Genomic DNA, 11,895 nt, shown 5'->3' with positions numbered 1-11,895 from the left:
AGTGATGATGACAAATGCACATAAAATCACACCAAAGAACTCAGCAGGGTGCTGGCACCAGGAGGTGCTAAATAAATGTTAATTTTCACTGGCCATACTCTCTTCCTTCTCACCAGTGACCCTCAAGATTTCCAGGAACCCTGAAGACCCTGCTTGGGCTGTGGCTCCTTCTACAGTTTCCCCATCAGTAAAATCAGGTAATAACAGAACTTGGTACATAGTGAGTGTGCTTGCTCAGTGTTAGTGGCAGCTGGGATTGTCAGATGTCCCTTTCGCCTGTACCTGGCAGACCCCCTTCAGAATCTGGCCACTGAATCTGCCCCTGACCCCACTGGCACCTCTTGCCTCCTCCCCGTGACACCGTGGACTCTTATGCCTCAGGGCCTTTGCTCCAGCTGCTCCCTCTGCCTGGTTCACCCTTCCCTCTAGTTGACTCCCTGCTGCCCTCCTTACTCCCTGTCCTTAGGCACTCTGTCACATCACTCTTATATTTTCTCCAGATACTTGTCAGGATCTGAAAGGATCTTTCTTCTTCTATTTATCTGTTTATTATCTGCCCTTCTTAGTTTGGAAGTTCTAGGAGGCACAGCCTATATCCTGTCTCCTGCTCTGATCCCAGATCATAGTACAAGCCCAGCACCCAGTAGGCACCCAGTGCGTATTTGCTGGGAGAAGGAAGGAAGAAAGGAAGAGAAGGAGGAAGGAAGTAAAGAGATGAAGGAGAGGAAGAGGGCAGTGGAGCCTGTGGAAGGAGGCAAGGAGGAGTGGCTGGGGGTGGGGAGCCCCACACCCTCTCCACGCAGTCCTTTTTCAGGTTTCTGTGGTGACTTTCACCTGAGCTTGCTTGCTTTCAAATTTTTATTTTGTTGTGGTAAGAACATTTAAGGTGAGATCTATCTTCTTGACAGATGCTTAAGTGTATGATACAGTGTTGTTAACTACAGGCAGATCTCTAGAACTTACTCATCTTGTGCGACTGAAACTGTATACCTGTTGAAGGATAATTGTCCTTCCCCCTCCCCCCTGCCCCTGGCACCCACCATTCTTCTCTGCTTCTACGAGTTCGAGGCTTCATGTGGTAACCGGAATCATGCAGTATCTGTCCTTCTGTGACTGACTTGTTTCCCTCAGCACAATGTCCTCAGGGTTCATACATGTTGTTGCATATGGTAGGGTTTCCTTTTTTTAAAAAAAAAATTTTTTTTTAATGTTTTTATTTATTTTTGAGACAGAGAGAGACAGGGCATGAACGGGGGAGGGGCAGAGAGAGAGGGAGACACAGAATCGGAAGCAGGCTCCAGGCTCTGAGCCATCAGCCCAGAGCCTGACGCGGGGCTCGAACTCACGGACTGCGAGATCGTGACCTGAGCCGAAGTCGGATGCCCAACTGACTGAGCCACCCAGGCGCCCCAAGGGTTTCCTTTTTTTAGTTAGTGTTGTTATTGTTATTATTTATTATTGTATTTATTCATTTATTATTATATTATTTTTTTTTTTTTAGAGAAAGAGTGTGTGCACATGCGCACATGTGCAAGCAGGGGAGAGGGGCAGAGGGAGAGAGAGAATCTTAAGCAGGCTCCATGCCCAGGGCAGAACCCGATGCCAGGCTCAATCCCATGACCCTGGGATCATGATCTGAGCCGACATCAAGACTCGGAAGCTCAACCTACTGAGCCACCCCAGCGCACCAGGATTTCCTTTTTTAAAGGCTGATAATATTCGATTGTATGTCTATACCACATTTTCTTTACCCATTCATCTGTCCGTGAACACTTAGGTTGTCTCCACATCTTGGCTATTGTGACTAATGTTGCACTGAACATCAAACCAAAGCTTCTGCACAGCAAAGGAAACAGTAAACAGTGAAAAGGCGACCCATGGAATGGGAGGAACTATTCACAAGCCATATGTCAAGTAAGGGATATATATCCGGAATATTAAAAGAACTTCTGCAACTCAATAGCAAAAAACCAAATAACCCGATTAAAAAATGGACTAAGGACTTGAACAGATATCTCTGTTCAACACGTATATGAGAAGATGCTCAACGTCACTAGTCATCAGGAAGATGCAAATCAAAACCTCACTACTGTTAGGATGGCTACTGTTAAAAAAAACAAAGACAACAAGCGGTCGGTGAGGATGCTGAGAATTCAGACCCTTGCACACTGTTGGTGGGAATGCAAAATGGTGCAGCCACTATGGAAAACACAATATGGACGTTCTTTAAAACATTAAAAATCAATTCACTATATAATCCAGTGATCCCACTTCTGCATGTATGTACCCAAATGAATTGAAACCAAGCTCTCTTTTGAAGTGGTCAGTACTCTCCTTCCCCAGGTGTCTATTGGCCAGAGGTCACTGTCCTTCCCCCCAACAATTGCCTGGGTACCTTGTTGGGGTGCTCAGGAAACATCTGCTGACAGGATTAACAAGCCCAGAAATTTCTAAGTGTGGTTTATCCTTGAACAAGGGGCCTCTGCCGCCACCTACTGGGCATCTGTGAGAAAGAGCTCCTATATTCACCCAAGGAGCCCCTCTGGATATCTGGTCATTTATAAATAAATGCCAAGAACAAGAGCCAATAGCAACAGCCATGATTACTCTAGGTCAGACATTGCACTAGGTGCTTTAAAGACATGATGTCTTAATCTCCAACAACCTTGATATGTGGCTGGGGTTATCTTCATGTGACACAGAGAGATGAGGAAACACTCAGAGAGAAAGAATGGTCAAGGTCACACAGCTAGTGAATGGCCAAGTCTGGAGTCTCTCTGGCCCCAAAAGGGAGCTGAGAAGTGTCCTGGGGAAAGGCAGAGAGGGAATGAGAGGGCGGGCAGGAAAGATGGGAGAATGGAGAGGAGAGCCATAGAAGGCTCTAGAAACTACTCCCGGTGCCCTTCCCAAGAAGGTTCACTCACAGTCACTCTATGTCACGGCACCCATACTGTGACCCCCTCGGGACATCCTCCCAACTACCTTGAGCGCTAATGCTGGGAAGCCTCCTTTCAGCCACCTCCAGAAATGCTTAGTTCCTCTGTCTGCTTCTGGGCCTCCTCTATACCTGGCTACCTCCCCAGCCAGGGAAGGTTAACTAAAGGAGCCCACTGATCCGGGGCAGGCTCATCTCGAAATGTATATCTGATGAATGAGAGATGCTGCGAAATGCACATTTTTTAAAAAAAATTTTAACATTTTATTTATTTTTGAGACAGGGAGAGACAGAGCATGAACAGGGGAGGGTCAGAGAGAGGGAGACACAGAATCCAAAACAGGCTCCAGGCTCTGAGCTGTCAGCACAGAGCCCGACGCGGGGCTCGAACTCACGGACCGCGAGATCATGACCTGAGCTGAAGTTGGCTGCTTAACCGACTGAGCCACCCAGGCGCCCCGAAATGCGCATTTTTATCCCCACCTTACAGATGAGGGAACTGAGGCTTGGAAGGGGGAAGGCGATTTGCCCAGGGCCACACGGTTATGTTGGGGTAGGACCCTGACAGTAGTTCCCTGAGTCGCCTCCCAGAGGCATCCATCAGAGAAAGCGCTGGGTGGCTGGACCCCCTCAGGGCTCGCTTATGCCCCCAGCTCCCACCTGGGATCAAAGGCAGCACTGCAGGAAGCCCTTCCCATCCCTGACTTCCCCAGAACTGGGACAGGCTTTGACGTCAACATGTCCACATTCCTGCCCTCCAGTCCCAGGGCGGGGGCACTGATTTCCTCCCTCCAGCCTTGGCATCACAAACAGGAAGCCGGGTCATGTGGGTGGGTTGGGGTGGGACAGCAGCAGGAGGGGGGAGGGTGCCCTATCCAGGCATCAGCTCCCAGCCAGCACCTACCTGGCTGGGCTCCTGGGGAGGGCCAGGAGCTGGTGTTATAATGTGTCCCCAGGGTCACACTGTTCCCAAGGCACTTACAAAGGGCCCTCCGTGACTCCATCCCTGCTGGCCTCCACTTAGCTACTGCTCTGGCATTGACTGACTGAGCTCATTGTAATGGTCATCGCAGGTTGAGTACTTCACGTGAGTTCTCTCATTTAATTCTGGTAAACAATCCTCTATCTTCCTCTGACAGATGAAGAAACTGAGGACTGGCCGGTGACAGCCGATGCCCAAAGTGCCACAGCAGTGGGGAGTGGGGAGTGGGCAGGGTGGGGACCGGACCCTGGAGTGTCTGGCCCAGAGCGAGCACAAACAGCCCCACGAACCCAGCCCCTGCCACTGCAGTATTGGGAAAATGCAAATCTGCCTGTGTTCCCCCGGGCTAACCCCTCTGCCATCTGACTGTGTTCTGAGGATGGCATTCTATGCCCCTTATCTCGGCATTCTATGCCCCCTATCTCCTGTTGCCCTCACCTCCCCAGTCAGATTTCCTGCTTTAAATGTATTGAGCCACTGCTGATTCCGGAAAACGTCTCATTTTTTTTTTTTTTTTTCATAATGACCATCTTTTATAGAGGAGGGATCTGATGGTCAAAGAGGGGATGGAATTTGTATCAGGTCCATAAAACCAATGGAGGGGGCCCGAGTCAGACTCACTTAGGTGTGGCTCGTCCAACGCCTTCCATGCCCACGTTTCTCAAACGTTAGGAGGCTTGTTCAGATGACAGCTTCCTGGGCCCAACCTGGGAGATGCAGGGAGGGGCCCAGGAACCTGCATTGCCAGTGATTTCCACCCCCACCCCCCACCCTGTGAGTTTGAGTACCTCTGCTTCCCAACACTCTGTGGCCACCAGGGCTGCCTGATGGACTCCCAGTTGTCACAGAAGCTGTAAGACTTCACCTTGGGAGGCTCTTCCAGCCCGTGGGCCCTACCCACCCAGGGATCTTATCAGAGACCACCTTTCCCAAGGAACAGCCTGACTTCTCAATCCCCTTTTCCCGCAGGGCCCCGCAGGAACTACTCCATGCTTCCCTCCTCTTTGTCTCACCTTCCCAAGGGGCAGGTGCATTTCACATACTTGAGGAAGGGCTCGATACCCTATAGGATGCCCTGGAGGGGTGGTAGACACGGAAGGCTGGCCCTGCCCTGAATCTCCGGTTTGGGGGGGCCGGTGTCTCAGGTTCTTCTGCTGCTGCTTCAGGACCACACCTGGAGAACCACTGGTGTAGAGAATGTGAGATGCAGGGGTGGCTAGCCAGCAGGCAGGGGGTGGGTGGTGGGGGGGAGGTCACCATTTTCTACCAGGTACAGTTGTGCCTCAGTTTCCTCATCGACCAACGTGGAGAACAAGAATACCTACTTCTCCGAGTGGTGCTGAGGTTTGAATGGCACATGAGAGTAAGGGGCTAACTGGTATTTGTGTTTTCTTCCCACTCAGAAGTCCTTTTCCAGGCAGGTTCCTTCCACCAATGTTTCTGGGCATCTGTTTCTCCCCATGAGGCTCTCGGGCTCTGGTTCCCACAGGAGCAGGGAGGATTTTTGCCATCACTCTGATTTCTGCGGGACTTAAAGCTTTAGCTCCGTGGGGCAGGTGCTGCTGGTTCAACAACCCTATTTGACAGAGGGGGACACAAGCGGTGGCTGAGCCTCCTCTGTGCATACAGCTGGGAAATGGCAGGGGAGGGAATCAAACTGGGTCTCAAACTCGAGTTGCCTGCGGTGCTTCTCGGGGAGATCACCACGCCCACCCTAAAGGAGGAGACCCCAGGCACCCAGCTCCATTCCCACCCCCGCCCCCTGGACCCCATGGGTCTTAGGGCAGACTTGTCTGCAGGGCCATTTCTCAGGTTATGGCGCCCTCTAGTGGTCCGCGTGCAAAGACGAGGAAGGCCTAGAAAGGAGAGGCTTGAACAGGCATTAACTAAGAGAAGGGGGTAGGGCTGGAGGTGGGCATCTGGTGGAGTTTTAGGCGGAAGGCAGGGTGTATGCAAAGGTCTTGAGTTGGGAAGCAAGCCTGGTGCGTGAGCCGGCTGGATCTGGGCTGAGTGGGGCAGATGGGAGGGGGACAGTGACGGGAGACTCTGGAAGGGGCAGGCCCAACCTCACAGGACCTCCTGGGTCTCAGTGGGAAATTTGCTCATTTCCTCCAGTGCATCAGGTGTCAGGGTTAAGGTGTGGGCTCTGGCCACAGGCCTATGTGGATTTGAATCCTGTCTCTGTGTTATGCCAGCTGTGTGGCCTCTGGCAAGTTGCTGAAGCCCTTTGTGTCTCAGTTTCCTTCCTTGGGTGATTGGGATCTTAATGAGCTGCCCCTGTAGGGCCCCCGTGAGGAGTGAGTCTGCACAGGTAACAGAACGGGAACAGTGCAGGGCCCTTGGGCGTGCCTGTGACTGCTGGCCGATACTATGCTGCTGTTCTAGTTCTTGGAGAGTTCTGGGCGGAATCCCAGTGGCAGAAGGACTGTGGCCTCTGAGGAGGATGGCTTGAAGGAGAGCAAGGAGAGCAGGGAGGGGCTGTTGTAGCCCATCTGCGGAGAGATGACGGGCACAAGGACCAGGGTGCTGGTGGGGAGGAGAGGACACGTTCCGCATAAAGTGAGGAGGTGAAATCAGCGGGGCTTGGTTGATGGATTGGATATGGTGGGGTGGGGGGTGTGAGGGAGAGAGCGGGTCCCCCATGACTCCCGAGACCCAGCCCTGCACCGCTGGGTGGAACTCGAGACCCGGGGGTTGTTATTTGATCAACTGGGATTGAGTAAGTGACTGGTTGGGGGAGAGCTGGAGTATGCAGGAGGTCCGGGGTTCGTTTGCAATCCGGGGTTGGGTGATGGCCCTGAGGAGCTTTCTGGAAGAGGATGGCTGTAAGCACAGCACTCCAGGTGAGAAAGGGATTCTGGATCACCTGCCCCAAGGCCGTCATTGAAGCCAAAGTCGGGGAGGCCATGATGAGGGAGAGGACGCAGATGTGAAGGAGGCCAGGCCTGGTTCTGAGCACCAAGGAGAGCCCACCGGCAATGGCTGGTTAGGGAAGGGTGAGCTGGAGAAGACTCCTGGACCTACCGGCAACTGGCCCAGGAAGGCACATCTCTGTCTGCCAGGCCTGAGCTCCATCCGCCATGTGCATCCTCCCTGTTTCTTTCAAATGCCCCTCCCCTGCTCCCTGTCCTGCACCACGAGGTCATTCCAGGAATGCTTTCTACTCCCTTGCCTCCCCCTCTCTTTCCATACCCGTCCTCTGTGCGGCCCCAATAGCCCACATAGTGAGGGTCTCACCAAATGCCCTCACGCTCAGCTCCTCTCATTGCTTCCCATTATCATTTCAGTCATTTTTCTTTTTCTTGAAAAAACATTTTTTTAATGTCTATTTATTTTTGAGAGAGAGAGAGAGAGAGAGAGAGAGTGTGTGTGTGTGTGTGTGTCAAGCGAGGGAGGGGCGGAGAGAGGGAGACACAGAAACTAAGGCAGGCTCCAGACTCTGAGCTGTCAGCACGGAGTCTGATGCGGGGCTCCAACTCACAAACCGTAAGATTATGACCCCAGCCGAAGTTGGACGCCTAACCGACTGAGCCACCCAGGCGCCCCTTCGGGTTATTTTTCTACAGTGTGCTCGGTGAGTTTTTATTTGGATTTGGTTAGCTTGGAGGTTGTTAGCATTTCTTAAAACTGTGTCTGGAGGTCTTTCATAACCTTTGTAACATTTTTAGCCACCATCCCTTTGAACATTGCTTCCACTTTTCTCAGTATTCTCTCCTTTTCGAGAACAGATCTCATGTATGTGCTGAACTGTGCCCCTCTCTCACAGATTCATAGGGGGAGTCCTAACCCTGAGTACCTCAGAATGGGACTGTGTTTGGAGAGAGAGCCTTTAGAGAAGAAACTAAGGTAACCTGAGGTCCATAAATGGAGATTCTGCCTTCCTGGGGCCCCCCAGGCAGGTTCCCAGATAACTCCCAAGCAGAGGCAAGAATGGGGATGGTATACAGTAAGTGCTCAGTAAATGGTTACTGGGCAAGTGGTGACAGGCAGCAGAGGGAGCATTGGGGAGGGGGGCGTGTAACAATCACCTTGAAAGGTAAAGTGAGATGTGTACTTCAAGAGTTTTTTTTTTTTTTGTAACGTTTATTTATTATTGAGAGATAGAGAGACACAGAGCGTGAGCAGGGGAGGAGCAGAGAGAGGGGGAGACACAGAATCTGAAGCAGGCTCCAGGCTCCGAGCTATCAGCACAGAGCCAGGTGCCGGGCTCAAACTCACAAACCGCGAGATCATGACCTGAGCCCAAGTCAGACGCTTAACCGACTGAGCCACCCAGGCACCCCGAGACGTGTACTTCAAGAGTTTAAGCGAAATAAATTCTAGATGACTCTATTACCCAAATGTTTGTTACAACCACATAAATGTCCTAGAAAATAACAGGTGGACACTTATATAATCTTTGGATTGAAAAGTTATTTTAAAGATTCACACCAAAGGCAAAAAAACAAAGGAAAGGATTGATAGCTTTGGCTAACAAATTATAATTTTTCTCTTTACCTATGAAACATCCAAATAAAATTGAAAGTCAAATCATAAAGTAGGAGAAATATTTTCAACATATCTGGCCAACAAAAGATTGTCATTTTTACTAGCATTCTTACGATGTGGCAATAACTCCTGTCAAAAAATCAGCAAAGGACAAGGAAAAGCAATTCACAATAAGATAGGCAATACTCAAACAATAAAATGTAGTGGTTGCCAATAATAAGAAACGGTAATTGCGACATCAGTGAGATGCCTTATATTTTAAGTATCCCACGGATTGAAGATGAAAAGTAAATCATACCCAGGGTTAGGTTATAGGGAAGTAGATATTCCCACGTTGCTGGGGAAGTTGTAAATTGTTTCAGTGTTTTTGGAGAGCCGTTTGGCAGCAGAAGTCTAAAGCCTTAGATCTTTGCATATTTTTTGACTTAACTTTCCTCTTTAAGGAATTTCTTCTATAGAAATTGTGAGATGAGCAAAAAGAGCTTCAAGGATTGCATGATAGTGCTGTTAATAACTGGGAAATTTTGCATACAATTAACATGTTTATTAATAAGGGAACGATGGAGGCACCTGGGTGGCTCAGTCAGTTAAGCTTCCAACTCCTTGATATCCGCTCAGGTCATGATCCTGGGGTCATGGGATCGAACCCCGCGGTGGGCTCTGTGCTGAGTGTGGAGCCTGCTTGGGATTCTCTCTCTCCCTTCCTCTGCCACTCTTCTTCATTTGTGCTCTCTCTAAAATAAAAAAAAAAAGGGGGGGGAGGTGAATAAATTGTGGATCATCCAATCAACGGAATACTGTTCCATTCTTAGAATTGCTGATAAAAATACATGGTAGCAATTCAGAAAACGGCAAAACGTGGTATGAACCCTGGGTAGCAATTGGCCTAGAGGCCACCACTCAGCTGAGGGAGCCTCAGGGCCACAGGAGCTGAGCAGGGTGACCGCCCATCTCCCTGGCAGACCTTCGGTGATCCCGCCATGCTTCCCAGCCCTCCCTCCCAGCCTTCCGGGCCTTCCTTCTGCTTCCAGACTTTCACTGGGGCCTGTAGCACCAGTAAAACCCCTCAGCTGGCCCGATCCTGCCCACCCCCCTCTTCTCTCTCCTTCCCTCCCTGCCCCCTGTCGCTCGCACAACACACACTCCCGCCTCCACTCACCCACCCACACACCAACCCTCTCTTGCACACCTCACACTCACCCACCCACATTCACATACTCAACACTCCCAGAACCTCACACCCACAAACACATTCACGCTCACACGCAGGGACACTCAGCTACCCATATATTCAAACGCACTCGCACACTAACATGCACACACACTTTCGTGCCCGCACTCAGCACATCCTTACACCACCCATACACACGCACATCACTCCCACCCACATAGTTGCACACTCACACTCACCCCCCCACATATTCGCACATGCTCACACTAATGCCCTTTCACATACGCTCCTGCACTCACGCTGGACACAGGCACTCACGTGCACACTCACGCACCTCCCAGCCCCCGTTCTGTTCTATCTGAGATCAGGGGCTGCTGCTCTGAGCAGTTGCTTCCTCTTCTCCCTGCACTGGAGCCGGGATGCCCCTGAGGTCACGCTCCTACTTTTCCACACTTCCACCGGGTTCCCGGGGGGCCAGGGATGGGATGGATCTGTAGATTCCCAGCAGGTGCCCCCCTCTCCTTGAGATTCTGTCATCTGGCTACACTGCCGTCTCTCCCACCTCACGGCTGCCATCTGCCACCCCCCTGGATGCCCCCTAATTCACAGAAGACGGGACCTCACGTGGGGGGAATTGGAGGCTCACAGGAGTGGCTCACCCAGGCCCTGAGCGTCACCACCCCCCACCTCCCTTCTCTTCCTCTGCCCCTCAGCCGCCTGACCCCACTGCACTGTAGGGACCCTGTTGTCCTCAGACACTGCTGCCTTGCAATCCTCCCGTGGTTCTCTAGGTTTTCTGTCCAGTTCTGAGAACACAGTTTCCTCCTAGCTGTCTTTTCTCAAGCCCGACTTCTTTCCTCGCAGCTGATGATCTCAGCTCATTCTTCGTGGAGTAAAAGAGGTCTCTAGGGGCAAAGCACACATTCCCACCACCAAACCTACCACCTTCCCTCATCGTAGACACCTTCTCGCTCCTGCCACACAGTAGATGTCCTTCTCCCCACCACGGCCGCCTTGCCTTTTGGGCTCTGGATCCCCTCTGGCTTTCTCAGGAGTCTTGCTTATTTGATTTTTCCTCCATTCAACATCATTGACGTCTTCCTTTTTGGCCGATCCACCCACAGCATGGTGGGGCAGGGGGCCACCAACTGTGACCCATGGGCCAAATCTGGCCTGCCAACCTCCGGAGTGCAGACCACCGCCATTTTGCCCTGGACCCCTGCGGTGGCCGGGCACATCTGCCTGGCCTCTCCCCAGCCCCGGGTCATTGCCCACAGCTTCTGCAAAGATCGATTGAGCTCTTACTGTGTGCCAGGTGCTGGGGATAAAAAGTGAGGACGATAGACCCGTCTCTGCTTCCGCCCAGCATCCAATGGGGTGAGAGAGAAAGCAAACCGACAAAAGGTGATAAATGCTCTGAACAACATGTGCTGAAACAGACATCTGCAGAGTGTGGTCTTGAAGGGTATTTCTAAGTAAGTGACATTTACGCTGAAACTTCGACGTGGCAAGGCCTTGCGGCCCTGGTTAGGAACTTTGGGCTGGATGGCAGACTCTTTGGAGGGTTTTAAGCAGAGGGATTCTATAATTTGGTTAATGTTTCGAGAAAGTCCCTGCAGCTGCTGTGTGGATGATGGAGGAGGTGGGGGGAGGTCAGGAGGAGGTGGGAAGCGCTGATTGGCCAGGCTGGGTGCACAGCTCGCAGCCAAGGGAATGAGACCAGCTGGCAGGATCCACAGGGGTGGAACTGGGTAGGATTTTTTCCCCCCGAGGAAAATTGAGGTGCTGTTTCCAAAAGAAGGGGAATGAAGCCTAGACCAGAAAAAATAATAACTGTCCGAAGTCAGCAACCAGAGTGGAATGGATCAAAGGGAATATCATGGACGTGAAAAGCATAAGGAAGTAAAGGGCCGTTTACACCTGGGACGTGTGGAGGCTCAGTAAAAGTTTATTGAATGAAGAGTTAACATAGGTAGAAAACAGGGAGGGCCGTGCACTCTGGAAGGAGAGATCTCTTTTCCCTGCTGCTGATTCAGGTGGAGATGGCAGAAGGCTTAGCAACATTCTATGCGGTTTCTTGAGGGTGATCAACCTTATAAAGGTCCACCAGGTCCAGTCTGAGGGAAGCCAATCTCGGCAGCTATCAGAAATAACTCCCTCTTGGACCCCTTCGCCCCGTCTGTCTTCCTCACCCACCGGGTAGTCATGTCTTTAAGTGGAGAGACATCTGGGGGTGCCTACGAAGAGGTGGGCACCGCTCTGGGCACCAGGGATACGAGAGTGGATTCGATCCCATCCCTGCCCTTGAGGAGCTAATGG

The sequence above is a fragment of the Panthera onca genome, chromosome A1 (assembly GCF_046562875.1).
Source record: "Panthera onca isolate mPanOnc1 chromosome A1, mPanOnc1 haplotype 2, whole genome shotgun sequence".
NCBI classification, from domain to species: domain Eukaryota; kingdom Metazoa; phylum Chordata; class Mammalia; order Carnivora; family Felidae; genus Panthera; species Panthera onca.
The sequence above is the reverse complement of the archived record's forward strand: the minus strand, read 5'-3'. Positions refer to the sequence as shown.